General features: G+C 33.0%; 1 pseudogene; it reads right to left on the minus strand.

Annotated features, from left to right (window-relative positions):
* Nucleotides 1-15,922: 15,922 nt before the first annotated feature.
* Nucleotides 15,923-19,505, minus strand: LOC149564870 (putative GPI-anchored protein At3g06035 pseudogene; annotated as a pseudogene).
* Between the last annotated feature and the right edge of the window lie 1,019 nt (nt 19,506-20,524).

The raw sequence follows: 20,524 nt of genomic DNA on the forward strand, positions 1-20,524 counted from the left end.
TCCTCAACAAATGCAACTAGAGGCTCAATGAAAGGAACTAGAGGTTCAGGAAAAGCTGAAGAAGAATCATGCTAAAGAGAAAAGACCTCAACTAGATGTGGTGTGGTAGTCAAAATAGGAAACTCAAGAACAATACAAAGGTTCAAGTGTCCTGACTACACTGCATGATGCATGATGCTCTTGTGCAAGAGGAGAGCTATGCTCCAACAATGGAGATGGTGGACCAAAGTGCAAGAAGGTGTAGTGATGGGTGGTATGATCAACTATCCCTATAGCAATAAGGCCTCTTATTGCATTATCTCGAATGAAGATTAGATCTGCAATGAACTCAACTATCTTCCTTGATCCACTACGTGTAATCTGAGAAATCAAGAGAAGGTTTGCAGATAGAGATGGAACATACAATACATCATTGAATATTCCATCCTAAATGTGAGCTAAAACTTTCCTAAAAACTATTAGGGCAACATTATTCCCCATGAGAATATGAGAAATGGGAGAAGAATCAATAAAGGAGGAGACCTCTTGAGAAGATGCCATATGGTGAGAAGCACTTGAATCTAGTATCCAAAGGACTTGGGAAAGGGATGCAATGGAAGCCCATAATGCATGACCCTATTCAAAATCTAGTGTAGATGATGAAGAGATGAAAGAAGACTAAAATTCAAACCCACATGAGGTAGAAGAGAATGGAGAGGAAACAATGCTCTTTTGAAGAAGAGCTTGCAAACCTGCAATTTGTTTCCAATGGCCATCAAATCTCTTGTAAAAATAATATAACTCATCATGAGGTCATTTTTGACAATAGGAATAGGTAGGAGTCTCAATCTTTTTTTTCTCCTTCTTAGGAGAAGATGATGAACTAGTAGAGTGTTGAGAAGAGGAATCTAACGTCTGCTTCTACTTCTGCTTATGTGTATCTTGAGGTGACTTGGCAAGCAATACCTATGACTGTGAACCTGTAAGTGAATCCATTTGAGCGAGCTTGGACTACTCATAAGTTAACCTATCACCAAATTTTTCAAAAGAGGGCATAGCATGTCATGCACCTAGAGCATCCATAGTGGACTAGAAGGTAGAAGTGAAAATCTAATAAGGACCTCGAAGCTTGGAGAGTATCAGAAAGATACACTCATCATTTGACTTTGTCTTTCTAGAAACCTGTAACATAGACCAAAGAGACTTGAATTTCATCAAGAAGTCCTCAATGCCAATGAATGATTCAAGAACCAAGGTGGTAAACTCTACACCTATCTCTAGAACCCTGAACTGATTCATTGTCCCAAACAAGGTGGAAAACTTGTCCCACATAGCCCTGGGTGTAGTCAAACCATCCAAGTGAAATAGTAACCCATCTAAAATATTCATTGCAATGAGGCCCATTGCCTCATCCATCTTATTGCATTGCATAAGAAGCTCATAAGGCCTCTGTTGAACTAGCTGAGCCACATCGAGATGTGAACATAACCCCTTTGCCATAAGAAATTTGCTCATCTATCCTTTTCAAGTATGGTAGTTGTGAGCTGTAAGGAAGGAAACATAAGAGTCTACCATTGAGAGAAGAAAATGGAAGTAGAAGGGTCTTATTTTGAATTAAATTACAGAAAAGAAAATTCCCCCCACCAAAATAGATAATTATATCCCTCAAATACCAAAGAAAACAAGTATAGAAAGCATAAAAATTGAGAAAAGAACCTAGATTTCGATGTAGAGAAGAAGGAAGGGTATGTGCAGGATCATGGTGTGCCAAAAAGTGGTGATCTAAAAAATACATAGTTCTAAAATATCTCAAACCATTTCAAAATCTATTCCAACTTATTTTGCACCCACCCTACTATTAAATAAAAATAATTAATATCTTTATAAGGTCTACTATATCTTTTGATACCAAACCTATTCAGTCAACTTAAGAAACATCCTACAAATGTGCTTTTGGCCTATTTTTACATGATTTTTACTTCAAATTTGTAGCCAATGACTTTTTTTTCACCAAAATTTGATGAAATGTAAAGGGTTTCTTAAGAATTTTCTTATCTTTCCATAAATTCTAGGTTTGTCAAATTATGAGTTTAATAAATAAGTTTTACTTATTTTCTAATGTAGTTACATATAAAGTGTTGACTGACACACTACTTGAAAAAGAACTATAACTTTCAAATGGTACAATATTTTTTAAATCCAAAAGATGCATCACATTTGATGTTTCTTCTACTATAAGGGAAAAAAATGAAAAAATGAATTTTGCAGAGTTTTGAATTAGTTAAGGTGGTTAGACGTGAGAGCTTTTTATTCCAAAAATACTAAAGTCAAAAATTAATTAATTATTATTTATTTAGAATAGAAATACCCAAAAATATGTGTCACATCCAAGCATGAGTCTACTACTTATATCTAGAATATTATTTAAAAATATTATCATTTGATTTTGATTAAGGTGGTCAGACATATATCTACTTCTTATTTTTGTTTTGAAATTTTTGTGATATTGCACTAAAATTCAAAATTTTGACCAATCAAATTTTATTTTTTTTGAGATAAGTCCTAGTAGTTTAGAAACTGGATTCAATTTTCTAGAGATCCTTTTCTCTCAACTTTTTGATATAAAGTTAATAACAAGTAGAAAATTGCACATCAAGTTGATGTAACCCTAATTTTCTAATTTTTTATTGCCACTTAAGAGCATATTTTGGTTGACCAATTATCCTACACATACCTAGAAATAAAACCCTCTACTTCAACACCAAAATTGGGAGCTCAAATGAACTTTGAATGAAATGAAGCTAGACCAATGTCTCCATCTCTGAACCAAATTTTTGGTGCTTCTTTTAGATCATAAAAATAGCTCTGTATGCTCAAGTTATGGCCAAAAAACCAACTAAAGGTCCAAAAGAGGAGCTCACTAGAAAATTATAGACCCAAGAAAAAACTTGACAGCTATACAGCCCTCAAGAGGATGTCACCAAAAAAAAAATCTGATCACTAGTTTGCTAATGTCAATAGCTAGAAAATGATGTGACTGGGCCAAAAAGTGATGTCAATAGATGGGGTATGGGGTGATGATGTCAACCTATCGTACGATGATGTGGCTACCAAAAAAGTGATTTGTGATGTTGGATTGCTAACATGTGATGCCAAGTTGTTGATGTAAGCCCACTGGTGGTCATAGGTAATGGTGCCACTGGTGGTGGTGGCACCCAAGAGGAAAAAGCCAGTGGTACTACTAGTGCTCTGCTGGTGGTGGTAGAGGGATGGTGGTTTGCTGGCAGTGACCAGACCTAGGCATCACTATGGTGGCATTGTCAATTGCAGTAGTGCCTAGGCTATGCATTGGCCATGAGTTGGTGGTGTGATGGTAGAGTTCTAGTGGCTGCTAGGTAGTGCTACCAAAATTGATTCTTTTTTTTTAAATGTGGTTGTATGGCCTCCTAGGGGCCAAATGTTTTTCCCTGTAAGCTATAGTGACCAAAAGTCAAAAAATTTATATTTCTTTTGACTGTATCAGACCTTTTGGGCATGATGAAAGTGTCTTCTTAGGCTCAAAGTGCCCCAAAAAATTGCCCTTCTCCCTATTGAAGAAAAAAACCTTCAAAAAGTTGGTGTTTCTATCTTTGAATCATGGCTTCAAGAATCTCTAGACTAATAAATAGTAGGGATGCTTTGATACCATGTAGTAGTTAAGAATGCCAACTTCACAGATTGCCAAGAACACCTGTATGCAAATAAATTATACTGAAGAGAAATTAGAAAATAAAAAAGTAGAGCTTGTAAAATCTCAATGGTGTTAGAGAAAAATTTTATTCTAAGTCATAAAAATAAAAATTAAAAAAGTTCAACCTTAAAGGTGAAAAAACCCTAAAGGGAAAGAAAACTAGGTTTGTGCATTATAATTAATATAAAATATTAATTATATGCACCTACGATTAAGCTTAAGTAACTAGAGTAATAAACAACTTAATTAATTAAATCAAAGTGATTTAATTAATAAGTGTAAACAAATAATTATTCTAACAGAAGAGAATCAGAAGTTGAAGATAGCAAAGTCCAAGATGAAAGGACATGCATTGCTATGGTGGGATTGTGTGTAAGTGGAAAGATGGAAGAATGGTACACCCAAGATTACTTCTTGGTACACCATGATGAATGGGATGAAGGCAAAAATTTTAGCAAATGATTATACAGTTTAGTTGTATAAGAAGATGAAAAGTCCAAAGAAAAAAGACATGGATGTTCGAAGGTATACAGAAGTGCTTTAAAAACTTTACATAAGGGTGAGTCATGATGAAGATGTGGAAGAGAAAATTGTTAGGGACATGGGGGGACTTAAGTTAAACATACAAGATGAACCTAGTCTTTCTACCCCTAGATTAGTCAAAGAATTCTATAAGTTGGCCATTAAAGTCAAAGAAAAGATTAGGAGGAGACAACAGAGGTAGAGTAGCACAAGAGGAGAATCTTCTATGAGAGGAAGAGGAAGTAGAGGAAGTACTAATTTTTAGAACAACAAAGAGAAATACAAGTACAAGCCCTACTCATTTGATAAAATAGGTGGGGATAGAGGCAGAAGAATTGGAGGAAGAGGCAATGAAGTGTTCACAAGTAGATGTTTTACTTGTAATGAAGTGGGCCATCAGTCCTACAAGTGTCCTAAGTGGATCGAAGACAAAGGAATAGATAGAAGAGTTACCTTAACCCAAGAAGAATCAAAGGTTGAAGAAGGGTCTAGAAACATCAAATTCTTACCTGAAGAAGGAGAATGTGTGGTAATGGTAAGAGGACAACCATGCAATCCAAGTATTTTTAGATCCAATTGTTTATTTCAAGGTAAAGTATGTAGACTTATTATAGACTTAGGTGAAACTCATAATTTTGTTTCTTATGAGGTTGTTAGGAAGTTGAATTTGCAAACATTTGTACATCCTAAGCCATATTATGCTACTTGGGTGATTGAAAATCAAAATTTGTTGATTAGTACTTAAGTTATGATTGAATTTTTATTTTGTAAATATAGAGATAAAGTGTTCTGTGATGCTATGGATATGAGATGTGGAAATTTGATCTTAGCCAACTCTTGGCAATGGTCAAGAAAGGTAATCCATGATGGTTTCATGAATAAATATTTGTTTCACCATGAAGGCAAGAAGTATGAGTTGCAACCCTTAATGAGAAATTAAGAAGATCCACTTCTTATGTTTTTTGGGAAGGAGAAATAAATAATGATATGTATGATATTGGATGGAAGAAGGATGTGAAAATTCAATCAAAAGGCTAATATGATAGTCCTAAAGATGGAGAACTTTCGGATCTAGCCTTTATACAAGTTAGAACCATTAAATGTCCTTTTCTACAATAAAAGAACACAAATGGGTCAGAGATGTTGAAGCAAAGATTTTATCCAAGAAAAAGATCAGAGATGAAGGACTTACAACCTTCTCATTGTCCTTCACAAGGACAATCAGCAATTGCAAGTTTCTCTTTTGACAAGTTGTGTGTGAATGCAGGTTGGCATGGTGTGTGAAAGAAGTTTACATTGGGAGATTACTTCATCCCTACATTGCAGAGATCCCTTTAGCCACACAACTCTTGGGACAAGAGTTTCTTTGGTGGTGGAGAGTATGGTGTAGGGGCAGTTAAGAATAACAAGCAAGCACATGGGAACAACAAGAAAACTATGAAGACTATGAAGGAATGGAAGACACTTAATGATAATTAGAGGTCCAAGGAGGTCAAAGGAATCATAAATGATGCAAATCATATCAACTATGATGTCTTGGCTCCTTTAACGGTTTAAATACCATGAAATGGATTTGAATGAAATAACATCCTTGAAAGGATTAAATAAATGTAATTTGGACCATTAATGTCCCAATGTGTCTAGGAGGTTTTAGGAGGTTAGTTAATTTTAAATAAATTTGAATAACTCTCCTAAGTGTTGGAAAAACCTTAGTGAGAAGATTTAATGTGTTTTAATTCATTTTCATAGTTAAAAGTTTAAATTCTCAATGCATAATGGTTAGTAGTCAATTGGGAGGGAAATGGAGTTTTGGTAGTTTAAACATTTAACTACTCCCTCAAACTAATTGGAAGAGGTTGAGGAAGTTAATTTTGATTATTTTTTTTATTTGAAACTCCATGGTGTGGCAAGGAAGCCTAGAGTGTACGGACAACACAAAGAGTTAATGAAATTCATGTTTTGGATTAGTAATTCTATTGTTTTCCCTTGTTACTTCTTGTTTTGATTGGAGGTATTATATAGAAAATTATTAGAAGGTTTCAATAGGTTATTATTAGGATATTTTATACATTTTAGAGGGTTTGACAGTCATTTTACATGACTATGCTTTCATGATCAGAAAAGTACTTTGAATTTCTAGGTTTTCTTTTCATTGTTTTGAAGCTTTCTTGGTAACTAACACTCATACCATGGACTCAAAGTCTTAGAATACATTAAATTATGTTTAATAACCTTTTATTATATGAATATAGCCTGATACATGCAGAAAATTGATTGGAAATTGTGATCACAGACTAGAACAAGGAGTGTTCCCTTTGAAAATGATGGCACAAGTGTAGCAGAAAGAGTTTGGGCTGAATTACATGGTGTTTTTATGATTTTAATAGTTTATATGGTGTATTTAATGGAGAATACATCACCAATTAATCTTGGAAAGTTTTGGAAGAGTGAGATCGGAGAAACCCTCAAAATAGGGGTTTGAAGCAACCAAATTGGGGCTTTTGGTGTTGTACATGTTTTGAGTCTAATTCCTTTTATATTTAGAGGTTTTGACTCATTTAATGATACTTTCCAAGGTTTTAGAACTTGGAGATATTTATATGTGGTAGTTGCTTTGTTAAATCACCCTATTTTGGTGCATTTCAGGGTCACACAGTGAGGAAAGCCATACATGGTCCAAAGGTGTCGATAAAAATATTTTAGTATTTTGTGATAGGTCCAAAAGGGTGTCCAAATATACAATTTATTTGTTCCATCCTTTGAAAAAAAATTGTGTTAAGGGGAAAAAAGGGTGAAATGCTAATTTTTAGGGTACTTTAGAGTCTTTTTGCTATTGTGAGTCGAAAATAAGTTTATGAACTTGAAATCCATCTTAATCCATCATTATATACATTAAAAACTTCAAATATATCATTATTTTTCATTGTGAAGAGTCTTGGTTGGGTGGAGTCTAATAAAGCCATTGTCCACCTTTTGGAAACGTGTGGATTTCTAAGCCAAATTTGAATAATTTATCTTATGTAAAAGGTTCATCACCCTTTCCTCTACATAATGGATGTATTCATTTTCTATTAGAAATTCATTACAAATAATGAATACAATTTAACATTTTCAATTTCAATTTGACATGTAACCTTTTTTTGAATATTTTAGAGCATGTTGAACATCATGGTGAAGTAGTGGAGCATGTTCCAAGTGTTCAACATGTTGACATGGCAGCTGATAAAAATTTTCATGTACATGATGTGGCATTTTTAGGTAAGAAAAAGTCATGTTATGTTGTATTGGTTAATTAAGTACTTGTAAAAGTTAATTTAAAAGAAAAAGAGTATGCCAATTTAACCCATTTACTTGTTCTTGCAACATAGCCCCCTTTAGTGTAGTAACCTCCTGCTGCTCAAAATAGGAGGAGGAATCATAATTTGACATTACATGTGCCACAAGAGGAGGACAATGAGGCAGATATTCATGTTCCTACCAGCCTTTACGTTAAGAGAGCTAACAAAAACAAAAAGAATAAATGATTTTTAAAAAATACTCTTTGATAAACCTTGTTTTATAAACTTTGTTGGATAATGAAAGAACATTGTTTTAAGTAATTATCTATTAATGTTGCATATTAATATTGATTTTTATTTCATGTTAATGAATATTATTATGTGTTAATGAAGTCTTGATTAGCATTGTATATTAATGAATTTTATATCATATTAATGAAAGTTATGTGGTTGTATTGATTGAATGTTATACTTCATAAATGGATGAATGAATGAATGAATTATGTAATTAGATGATAATGGGTTATTTAGATTAATGTTAGGCGAAGGGGGGGTGAGGCAAAATGAGATTCCATCTTCACATGGTTGGCCTTGTTAAGTAGAGAATATTAAATTATTCTCAAAACAAAGTGAAGCTCAAACTAACATACCAAGGATATCTTCCTAAGTAGCTAATAGTTTCTTTTCTTTGAGATAAAGCTCCATGTCTATTCCTTTATCAGTCACAACCCTTTTAGGCTCCTCAATTTCCTAATCTATTCTCTCTTTTTTTTTTTCAAAAGTATTACCAAAGTTGCAATTTATTCTTGATCATCTTTATCTAAGTTACCAAGCAATATAATATATTGTGATCTCAATACCTCTGCTTCCTTCAACTACTATTCTATGGTATTCATTAGGTTTTCATCCCTCACCCACATTTTTCCAAACTTGAAAGGACATTGTTTGGGAGTGAATCCTCAATTATATTTCGCTAAATTGCAAAGTGATTTGAACTAGAATGAGGGAGGATATGGGCCAAGATAGTATATTGAAATCTATTGTTATTGAGATTGTTTGGTGATTTTCCACTATTTTTCTCTAGGATTAATTATAGCATTGAATTCACCACCTATAATATTGTAATGTCAACACTACAAGCATTAGATTGGGACAATATAATTGCAAAATAAATATTAGTATCAAATACTAAAAATTAGAAATATATTATTTTCTCCTTATTTCTAACCATTATTTTGTTCTCATCTAGCCATTTATACAAGGTTACCCATCTCTTGCACTAGCATGATAGGTATTTATATAAGGATCTCACTTCCTACACTAGCACTACAAGATTTCATCAATCCCATCTTAGCCATTTATATAAAGATGACTTCTAATTCTATAGTTTGGTGATATTGAAATCTATTGTTATTGAGATTGTTTGGTGATTTTCCACTATTTTCCTCTAGGAGTTATTATAGCATTGAATTCACCACCTATAATATTTTAATGTAAACACTACAAGGGTTAGATTGGGACAATATACTTGCAAAATAAATATTAGTATCAAATACTAAAAAGTAGAAATATATTATTATCTCCTTATTTCTAACCATTATTTTGTTCTCATCTAGCCATTTATACAAGGTTACCCATCTCTTGCACTAGCATGATAGGTTTTTATATGAGGATCTCACTTCCTACACTAGCACTACAAGATTTCATCAATCCCGTCTTATCCATTTATATAGGTAAGCAAGTCCTTATACTAGCACTATAAGTTCTTAATTCATTTTGTGAAAAATATACAAACCAAATAATTAATCTATTTATATTTCTAAATACCAATTGAAAATGAATTATAATATCTTTTAATAATATTATATATATAGTCATATAATAAAATTTATTTAATAAATAAAGAAACCTTCTAATTAATAAAATCAATTAACTTTGTTTTATGTACCTTTAATGCACTCCTCCCTACAATTTTGAGCCTCAAGGATGCATATTTGGTGGTCTTTAATCTATAAATATCTTCTATTTAATCAATGATTATCCTTGTTTATTTCTCATTTTGGTTTGCTACAAAATTTCCTTCTCTTTTCCACCAAATAATCCCATGCAATTGGTCCTTGATTCTTTGTTTTGTTTTGATATGTGTTTCCCTTTTAAAAGATTGATTTATATTATGGTTTTTGGTGGCAATGTTATGTCAAGTTAGATAACAATCTTTGGTTATGTTGAATGATTTATTTCTTAGTGTTTGATGGTCCATTATCATGATGCTTCCCTTGTACTTATATACGTGGATCTCCAAATTCGTCACAACTTTTGATAGTTATTTTTTAATTTACTTTAGTTGTTAGAAATATGTTAAGTGTTTATAGGCATGGATAAGAGTATTTTATTTTGTATTTAGAGTTGGTATATTTAGTGTTCTTTAATGTCTTTTTAGATAAGCTTACTTTATATTAATCCATAAAATAAGCTAAGCTATTTCTTTAGATTAGCTTTAATGGTGTGCTTCAATCATCTAATTAATTTGTCATATACTCTTTGATTATTATATATTTAAATACTTATTAAGAAGAATCTATATCAATTTATTTTGATTTATTATCAATTTTAATTGTTAGTGGGGATATTACAAATATAAATCTACTCGTCACATATAAAGTGTGACACAACTTATGGTTCTAAGTCACTATTATGGAAAATAATGTAATGTTTCTATAACTTGATTCAAAATGTCACACTCCATACATAGGCTATAAACATTAGCTAGTCTAGAATAAGTGGGCATGCCCAAAACTTATATCAAATGTAAGTTAACAAAGACTAACTACTATAAAAATGTCCTCATCAAATTCACATTACTTACACTACACATATTAACATCCTTGAAGTATGATAATATGTGTCAATAAATTTGTGGATTTAACTGTGTGAATAATTTAAGTATCAAAATTTTGAATCATTGATGTAACAACAAGGCTTGCTTCCTTACTTCCTAGTTCTTTCTAGGTGCTTACTAGATCACTTCTATGACCTTGATGGTGATTCTTGGCTCACCAACTTAGGATCAATTGAAGATCCTTTTCTTTCACCTTACTACACCAATAGGATCAAGAAAAGCACAAAAAATTGGTGCTCATATGTGCACTTCCCACTGTGGAGTTGTTCACTAGCTATCGGTTCATTAAGAACTAATGAAGTCAAGGTTTTTTTTGAGGGTTTTGAGGTTTCCAAATGAACCATTAGGATGACATAAACCTTGTACAAATTTTCTCCCAACTTTATGGCCAATCTTACATATTGTTGCTGATATTCCTTCTCAAACATGGCTAGAACAAGGTCATCCTGCTTTCCAAGCTATTCCTTGGTATTTGAAGAATATTCCAAACTATATAAGATGTAAGTTGATAGGTCCAACCCAAGTACCAACCACCATGAAGATATCTTTTAAGAATAATCAACCAAGATGAATAATGTTGTTATTATACCAAAAAAAAAAGAGGGTTACAAAAGAGAGTTTTGAGAATTTTCACAATAAAAATCTTAAGAATCTCATAAAACAATATGACTACTATTTTCCAATAAAATAAGGATCTTAGTCATTTCAATATTTCAAACCCTTCACACAACCCAAATCAATTAGGCCCAATTTCATGAGGGTTTCCAAGTAATTTAGCCTAGTTTGGAATAAAATAAAAATAACTTGTTTCCAAGGTCACTCAAACACTTATTGTACAAGGATAAATATTAGACCATAATTTAACACTTAAAGTGCAAAAAGAGGGGTAAAAATTTATTAAGACAGAAAGGAATACAACAAGGAGAGCTCAACAAGGAGCTCGATCCTGAGCAACAAGATCATCAAATTCTTGCACCATCTCAAAGGACAGTTGCCCCCTCTCCCTAATATTCCAACCCGGATAATGACTAGAAACCCATTTGGCTAAACCATCAGTAGGTCTATTCCATTCTCACAGAATATACTTGAACCTAATGAACTGAAAAGAGGAAGAGAAGAAAAGAATCTTCTTAACAACAGTGGCCAGCTGCTAACTAACATCCTCAAGCTCTTGCAAAGAAAGCATGTTCACCACCACCTGTGAATCAGACTCACAAATAATCTTACTCCATCCCCACAAGAAACACTGTTCCATAGTATATAAAATAGCCTGAGCTTCCATGAGATTGTTAGTATAATCACCCTTATGAATTGAGAAGAAAAATTTAACATTCCCAGAACTACAACGAGCCACTCCGCCAATACCAGCCAGACCAGGATTTCCACGAGAAGAACCATCAGTGTTAATTTTCAAAACTCCACAGGGAGGAGGAGTCTAGTGCCCATCCCAGTTAACCCGACCCTTCCTCTGATGGTGAAGCTACCTAGATATAGAAGGAAACCTATGAGCCGCAACCCCATCCTGCAGATGAAAATTGAGGCAATTACAGATAGCAAGATCAACCGGATCCATACCCCCATCAAGCTCACACTTCACAAGAATAGTTTCTTGGAGAGAATGTGATATTTTCTACCAAAGATGCAAAACACCAAGCCAAACATCTTGGAATATGCGACGATTCCTCTCCAACCAGATATGCCAAAGCATGAAAGATGGGCCAGCAATCCAAGCAACATGGAGAGAAGAAGACTTGGAGGGAGCACTACCCAAGCGAGCCCAGAACTCAGGCAAAGAGGAAGCATGCCGAGAAGAGCAACCCCAAGCGCTCCACCAAAGGTGCCATATCTGAGTAGAATAGGAGCAATGGAAGAATAGATGGGAGATAGACTCCTCTCCATTACCACACAAAACACAATAAGAGGGGCCCTGAAATCCACATTTACAAAGATTATCCCAAGTAAGACAACGGTTGTGAGCCACTAGCCACATGAAAAAATTGCACTTGGACCAAGAAACTTTATTCTAGACTTGCTTCCACCAAGGGACCTCAGCATCCCCAAATAATTGTCTAGTTATCTCCTGATACCCAGCAGAGACATGATATTTACCAGACAAGGTACCGCCCCAAGCCAATACATCTAGACCAAGCAAAGAGGAACACTCTCTAGAGGCCAGAATTTAAGAGAGCTCCTGACGATCCATGTCCGTACCTCCAGGAGGCCAATCAGACGAATGCTTCCATCTATAACCAACAACAAGTCCCAATTGATAAGGAGTCTTGTAATGAGCCACTTTATCCCATCCAGTGGCAAGAAAAGAGTCACAAAGAGGCCGAAGATGAGGGTATATGGATAAAATGGAAGGGAATCCATCCCAAGCATCAGACCAAAACAAAGCCTAAGAACCTCCTTTACATATCCAGAACAAACCCCTCTTCACCAACATCGCACTTGTCTTCAAAGTATGCCAAACCATTGAGCCACGACCTTCAAGAGGAAGTGCAGAAACAAAGCAAGGATCAGCACCATGAAAATATTTATGAGTGATAATACAAGCCCAAATTTAATGCTGTCCAGAGCACCATCGCCAATAAATTTTAGCAGCCAAAGCTTGTCTACTCAATAGAGCAGAATGAAGACCAAGACCACCCTCCTTTTTAAGCCTACAAACAGTTGCCCAATTAACCAAGCTCCATTTAGTACTATGAAAATTACCACTCCAAAGGAATTGTCAAGAAAGAGCATCAAACTCCTTGAGAAAGTAAATAGGTGCAGCATGAACCATGCTTCTATAAGTAGGAAGAGCTTGGATAACGGCTTGAAGAAGAGTAACCTAGGCAGCAGTAGAAAGACATCTATGAGTCCAATGATTTACCTTATCCTGAAGCATGGTAATCAAATTTTGCCAGAAGAGACCTGGCTGCCTAGAAACAGCAATAGGAATGCCAAGATAAGTCAAAGGAAGTGAACCTATCTAAAATCGTAGGATACCAACAATCCTGTGCTGAATAGAATCGGGAGTGTTAAAAAAGTAAATGAAACATTTGTGCTCATTGAAGGGTTTGTGGTAAACCTAGTGTGACTCGAACTGGAGTTGATGCGTAGCACCGGGATCATTAGCCTAACACTACGCCTCACGACTTGCCTTCACTTTCCTTCATTGGTTTGAGGAAATTAATCACTCAAACCCCTTCTTACTGTTGTTTACCAATAAAAAAGCACAAGTCAAGGCTAGATTTCTTGACTAGGGCTTGCACAAACAATTGTTTGCCACCATTATAAATATCTCTGATGTTGATATGATATAGTACATTTACTTAACTCTCTTTCCCCTTAGTTTCATGAATTTTCAACCATGGAAAAGAGACTTTCAATCCATTTTTACAAAACTGGCTATTATGAACAAGAAAATTAGTAAATAACCAAAAATCAATGTACAATAGTAATCATACCCAAAATTGAAACCTTGAAAACCTAGGAAGAACTGACATAAATGTAACTAACTATTCCAATCAAGAAAAACTGCAGCTCATTACATTTACATAGTGAACTTGCTCTATTTCTAACTGGCTACAATTACATTTCAATGCCAAATTTGTACATTGTACAACCAAAATTCTTCCAACCCTTCAAATCGATCAAGAATGGACTTATACAAGTGTTAGTAGCCTTTTTTGGTCATTTACAGCCTATTAACTAGCTAACATAGGCAAGTTTCTCATTGAGCAAGAAAAGTTGCAAATTTGTCAAAATTGCATCTTTGCAACTTTTTCAACCTTTTAGCAATTTTTGCAAATCTAATAAGATGGGATCACCAAACTTGGTCAGGGGAATGAATAGGTTTATTGAGACATTCCAAAAAAAATTTAACCCTTGATCAACCCTTCTACCCATTTTGGTCAACCAAACCCCTATTTTCCAACTTAGACCCATAATATCAACTTAGGAGAAAAATTTAACTTGACAACCTATCTATCCTCACCCAAGGATCTAATATGTCCTATTATTCATCTAGTGATGTGGCTAGAACCACTAAAAGCCAATATAAATTTCCTATATGAAGTGAAATGTTTTCTGTGTTGTGTAGGGTTTGAGTGTTCCTAGGTTCATTGCTATTGACTTTAGTATTACTATCTTTCATTTATTGACAAATTGTAATCATTGAATATCCATTTTGTGGAGTGCATTTTAGTTAGCCTTTTTCTTTTGGGCATGGGTAAGAAATAAAAATCATTATCTAAATAGCCTCGTATATCTACTTTCAGTTCATTTTAAATATTGGATTTGTATAATTTTTCTTATTTGATCAACAAACTTACATTTATTTATCATGATTGATGTAGTACGAATATGGTCTAAAATTCTTGTTCCATGATTGGATGGTGGACATTGATGTGTTAAATTTCCCCAAATAGTCAATATGATGGTTTGGTAGTGCCCTAATATGGAAAAAATTTAAATGTTTGGTATTAGAAGAAATGAGAAAACATGATCATGAGACACACATAACATTACAAAATTCTTGTCACTCTTTATAAATGTTTTTCTTTCAATATTAAATTTATATCCATACCCACAACATTGCTAACTCAAAATGCATTTATTTTTTCATTAGGGTTTTAGTTCAAATACTTTGTAGCTATGTAACTCTTCCTCTCTACGCTCTTGTTACACAAGTATGAATTAAGATAGAAAGAAGCACATTTGATTTATCAATGGCTTGAGACATTACAATTTTACTCACCTCCCATGGAAATGACCATTGCAAGGAATTCTAAGAAATATTGAGGTAGAGTTGCAAGTTTCCAAGGCTAAGAATGACTTTAGGAGGTATCGTCCCCTCTAGATTATTGTGAGCTAAGTCAAGGAGCTCCAACTTCTCACATCCCTCCAAACTAATAGGTATCTCCCTTGATAACTTGTTGTTGTTAAGATAAATTTCCCATAAAATATATTTTACTTGTTTTGTAAGCTTAATTTTTTTCATACAACAAAAAATAAGTTTGTAAGACACAATATTTAAAAATCAATTATTAGATACCCAACTTTCTAAATTATATTTTGGTGGTTTCCTTGTCTTCTAATTTATTTTCAAAACTAGTAAATATTGTTAATGTCTTGTAATGTAGATTTCATTATTTTTTTAGGCAAAAACTAGGGCATACTAAAAATAGAAATTTTAGATTGAATTTGAATATTATGATGCTCAAGGAAACAATTAAATTAGTAAATAGAAAGAAAATAAAGTTCAACTTCTAGAATGTTAAAATTAGAAAGAATGATTTGATAGCAAAGCTTTTTGGAAACTAAACATGAGTTAATTTTATCTAAATGATGTCATCCCAATAAAAATTGGGACAAGTGGAATAGACCACAATGCCCAAAGTAACTAAAATGTGGGCTCTGGGCTTAGTAGATTTGGGCATTGAGATTTTTCTTAAGACATCGAATGTGATGTTTAGACCATATCAAACTAAATGGGTTTTAAATAATTGAAATCAACTAATTAGAGTTTTAGGCTACTAGAAGTAAAGCCCCCAAGATTGGCAATTAGGACAATAACTTATTAACATAATCTATCATGCCTCTACAATATGTTTGGCAATTACCACTAGTTGTATTGATAGCAAGAACTAACACAAACCAATTATCTTCATAAGCAACCCCAGCTGACACAAATTTTGTGTCATTCACATACTAAAGATATTGGGAATGCTTATAATTCTAAAATGCTAACTTTCGATCTAAACTAGGAACACAATTTGGAATAAGTACTCCATCTTTTATATTAGATATATTTAAGTGGAAATTTTCCAAAAATTGTGGATAGTTTGAAAATTAAGGTTTTGTGCCAAGCACATTATCTTCTCCTATAGAATTACTACATACTTCACCTTTGAACTAATCTACTAACTGCTATACCAAACAAGTGGCATTTTCATTTTTGGTCAAAATAAGAAGCTTAATGTCTTTCCTAAATTTGTTAATGTTAACCAATAATTTCTCTAACAAATCTTCAATGAAAAATGTGATTATTGTTAAAAATCTTGTATAATACAACCATCATTGACATATGCTTTTCTTTCTTAGTTCTAGTCAAAGATTTTTTCCAAGGAAAAATAGGAATTAACCATAAAAAATCAACAAAAACCACATAGCTATATAGAATTTTTTGACCTCCTTGGTTTTAAGAGATGGATTTCATTGGCTAACAATATTAGTCAACATCGAGGATAGTGTGAGAAGCCATTAAGGTAGACTTAAATTAGGGGAGTTATATCAACCACAAGATAGGCTTAAATTATTGTACCTACAAACTCAAGCTAAATTAGTTTGATAGAACTCATAAGGTAGCCTAAAGAAATTGTAGTTGTAGGTTTCATCTTAGGTACACTAAAAAAACCATAAACATACTACTAAAATTCAAAAGATAAGTGTAGTCAACATACATTGTTTATTGTTATATTCAAAAATATTAGCCATCCAACAACATATTAATTGTTTGTGTTAAGTTTTTTTTCACTACTAGGTAGTTATAAGTGTCAATTGGTTAGAGGTATCATCAAGGAAGGTAGCATGGTGTAGTGGGATGAACTGCACTCCTTGAGAAACCATCTTTATTCTTCTCCATAATAATTTCATGATAGAATTTAAAGACATATTTTACACTTGTATCTAGTATCTGCTATCATATTTATTGTTATGTCATGTATTTAATCTATCAAATATAGCACTAAATAATAAGAATCTAAAATAATCACCATTAAGCTATTGAACATGATCATCAGATAGTAATTATAATGCACGATGTTGTATTCCTTTGTACCTAACAAGAATAAGTAATCTGTGAAGGTCTCATTTTCTACATCTACTAGATTTCAATTTTTTGGTCCCAAAAAGGAATGAGTAAAGTATCTCCTATATGTTTATCTAAAGCAACTCAAGTTCTTGCCACTTGCATCAGATCTAGATTGCAACAATAACAACGAAACAAAATTTGGTTCTTCACCCAATTTTGAATTTTCTTGTAGTTTTAAAATTTAAGAATGTGCTCATCTCTTTAAGAGAATCATATTACCACTGAATTCAATTTGTGGTCATTCTAAAATAGACCATAAGGAATAAAAAGAACATGAAGATTCTCAAGGACTATATAAAGATAAGCCCTACCTTCAAAAAGTTACCAAAGGGTTTGTTAGTAGAAACCCTTAGGAACAAAAGATCAAGTTAAAGTTCAAGAATTCTAACCATTGAATACACATTTCAAGCAATAACTCAAAGCATAAGGTACTAGATATTGAAACATGCAATGTATATCAATGAGCTAGGAAGGATGGATTTCTTTGCTTTGACCACTTTTATTGAATTGAATATAGATGGTATGGCCTAGGCTAATATTTTGGACATCCCAACTAACCTATACCACATATAACATATTTGAGGCCCTTGCCATGAACAATTGGTTATTCATTTTCCCTTTCTCCTTGTATATCATTGAATTTAAGAAGGTTTTTCTTTAAGGATCAGACCTTTTAAGTGGCATAGTAGACAAAATCAATATGACATGGACATAGTGGATGATTTCTATTGGTAACAATTAGCGTGGACCTTCCCAAGAATTGCCAATGGAAAAAGTGCAAGTTGATCACTTGATTTGAACTACATGTTGAGGTAGCATTTATAGAAAGCTAGTGATATGAGGGATACTATAATTCCACTCCTTAGAGGAAAATTGAATGCCATGACTATTTGTTTCTCAGTGTTGCATTCAAACTTGGCCTTCCCTTTTGTGCCTCCATGCTTGGAGCATTGTGGGACTTTGTGAATATCAGGTGTGGGTTGTTTGAAAAATAAAGATTCTAGAAGCTGACTTGGGTGTCATGCTAGGGGCAATGATATATAGTACTTTATGAATGTGTGCATTGGGGAACAAAGTGTTGCATTTTTCATTAGCGAGAGAAATGCCACTAGAAATCTCCATTTATGGACCATATAGCCAATGTTGTAGAAGATTTTTGAGATATTTAGCATACAAAATAACTAACCTGATAGTAATAAGTCAAGACATTCATAGCATTATCTTGTTATCTCATAAGAACATTCAAACTATTTAAGCACACCTCATTATAAAAGATATCATATCCTTTTTTAACACCATGAAATGTTAAAGTAACAATTGTTTACTTTCTAAATAGTAATTTAGAAAGACTAAAAATAATTTTTTTGCATATTCTTTTGATAGTGGGAACAATGCTACAAGTTATAATAATTAGAATGGCATTACATATTCAAGATAGAAATCTTGTTGTGCAAGGAGCTCTAGTGGTGAAGCCAAATGATAGATTAATTTGGTTTGCTCAACCCAAGTTGATTCTCTATCTCATTCATTTTACCTTATTTCAGGTTAGACAAGCTTCTTTTTCCTTCTTTAGATTCGTTTGTTTTATCTTTCACTTCATGACAAATTTTAATCATTGAATATTCATTTTGCATAGTGCATTTTAGTTAGAAATAAAAATCATTATCTAAATATCCTCATATATCTACTTTAAGTTGATTTTAAAGTTTGGATTTGTATAATTTTACCTATCTGATGAACAAACTTACATTTATTTGTTATAATTAATGCAATATGAATATGATCTAAAATCCTACTTCCATTAGTCAACAGTGGACATTGTAATCAGAATAACTTGTGGGTAAGTTTACTTGATGTGTTAAATTTCCCAAAATAGTTAATATGATGGTTTGGTAGTGCCCTAATATGGAAAAAATTGAAATTTTTGGCATTAGAAGAAATGACCAAACATGATCATGAAACACAAACAACATTAAGAAATTATAGTCACTCTTTATAAAGATTTTCCTTTCAATATTACATTTATATCCATATCCACAACATTGCTAACTCAAAGTGAATTTGTTTTTTGTTAGGGTTATAGTTCAAATACTTTTTAGCTATGTAACTCTTCCTCTCTATGATCTTGTTACACAAGTATGCATTAAGATGGAAAGAAACACATTTGATTTATCAATGGCTTGAGACATTAATATTTTACTCACCTCTTGGGGCAATGACCCTTGCAGGGAATTCCATAAAATATTGAGGTATAGTTGTAGGTTTCCAAGGCTAATAATGACTTGAGGAGGTATCACCCCCTCTAGATTATTGTGAGCTAAGTCAACAATCTCCAACTTCTGGTATACCTCTAAACTAATAGGTATCTACCTTGATAACTTCTTATTGCTAAGATAAATGAGTCATAGTTGTGGATTGCCAAGTTAAGGGGAAATCAACATGAGATTTGAGTCAGTTGTTGCTAGATGAGAAAGTAGTTGTTCCTTTGCATGCAGAGTGGGACTGCCAAAAAATGGTCTGGCTCCATTACCCATTCGAGCTTTAGTCCCATCAAAGAATACAGTCAAAATCTACTCTATACTAAACATAGGTTTCTCCACCTATCTTGCATACATGTGAAATGTAGAAACACGAAATCAAGGGCAATTTATGGGATGTTGTAAAGATATATATATATATATATATATATATATATATATATATATATATATATATATATATATATATATATATATATATATATATATATATATATATATATGTATTATAATAATGCAACAAACATAGGCATAGATTACCCAAAGCCTAGCTAGAGACCTTGGGAAGGAGTGTGAAAGGATTTGATAAAATACTAAATTTTGTAATGAAAGGAAAAATGAAAACCCCCTTTATCACAAGATAACTCTTCTCAAATTCTATGTAAACCCATAAACTTCATTAAATTACCTATACAGATTTCATAAAACCTAAATTAAAATGAACTGACAAAACCATCATGCCCAATCGCACTACAAAATTTACAGAACATCTCCATTCTTCTTTGTGAAAAATAGGCTCCAAAGAAGAAAATCCCTATTGTAGAGTCATCTTTGATGAACCTAGTGTTTTTTAAATCTTTGATCTAAATTTTGAGTAAGTCTAATTTATAATCAACATAGATTCATTCAATATTAATGATTAGGAGAATTTTCTTCCTCATAATATATATGCTTTCCAAACATGAAAAGGGGTATGTGTAGGATCATGGTGTGCCAAAA

This window comes from Cupressus sempervirens, chromosome 3 (assembly GCF_028749045.1).
Source record: "Cupressus sempervirens isolate cs-2001-9-10 chromosome 3, ASM2874904v1, whole genome shotgun sequence".
In the NCBI taxonomy this organism is placed as follows: Eukaryota; Viridiplantae; Streptophyta; class Pinopsida; order Cupressales; family Cupressaceae; genus Cupressus; species Cupressus sempervirens.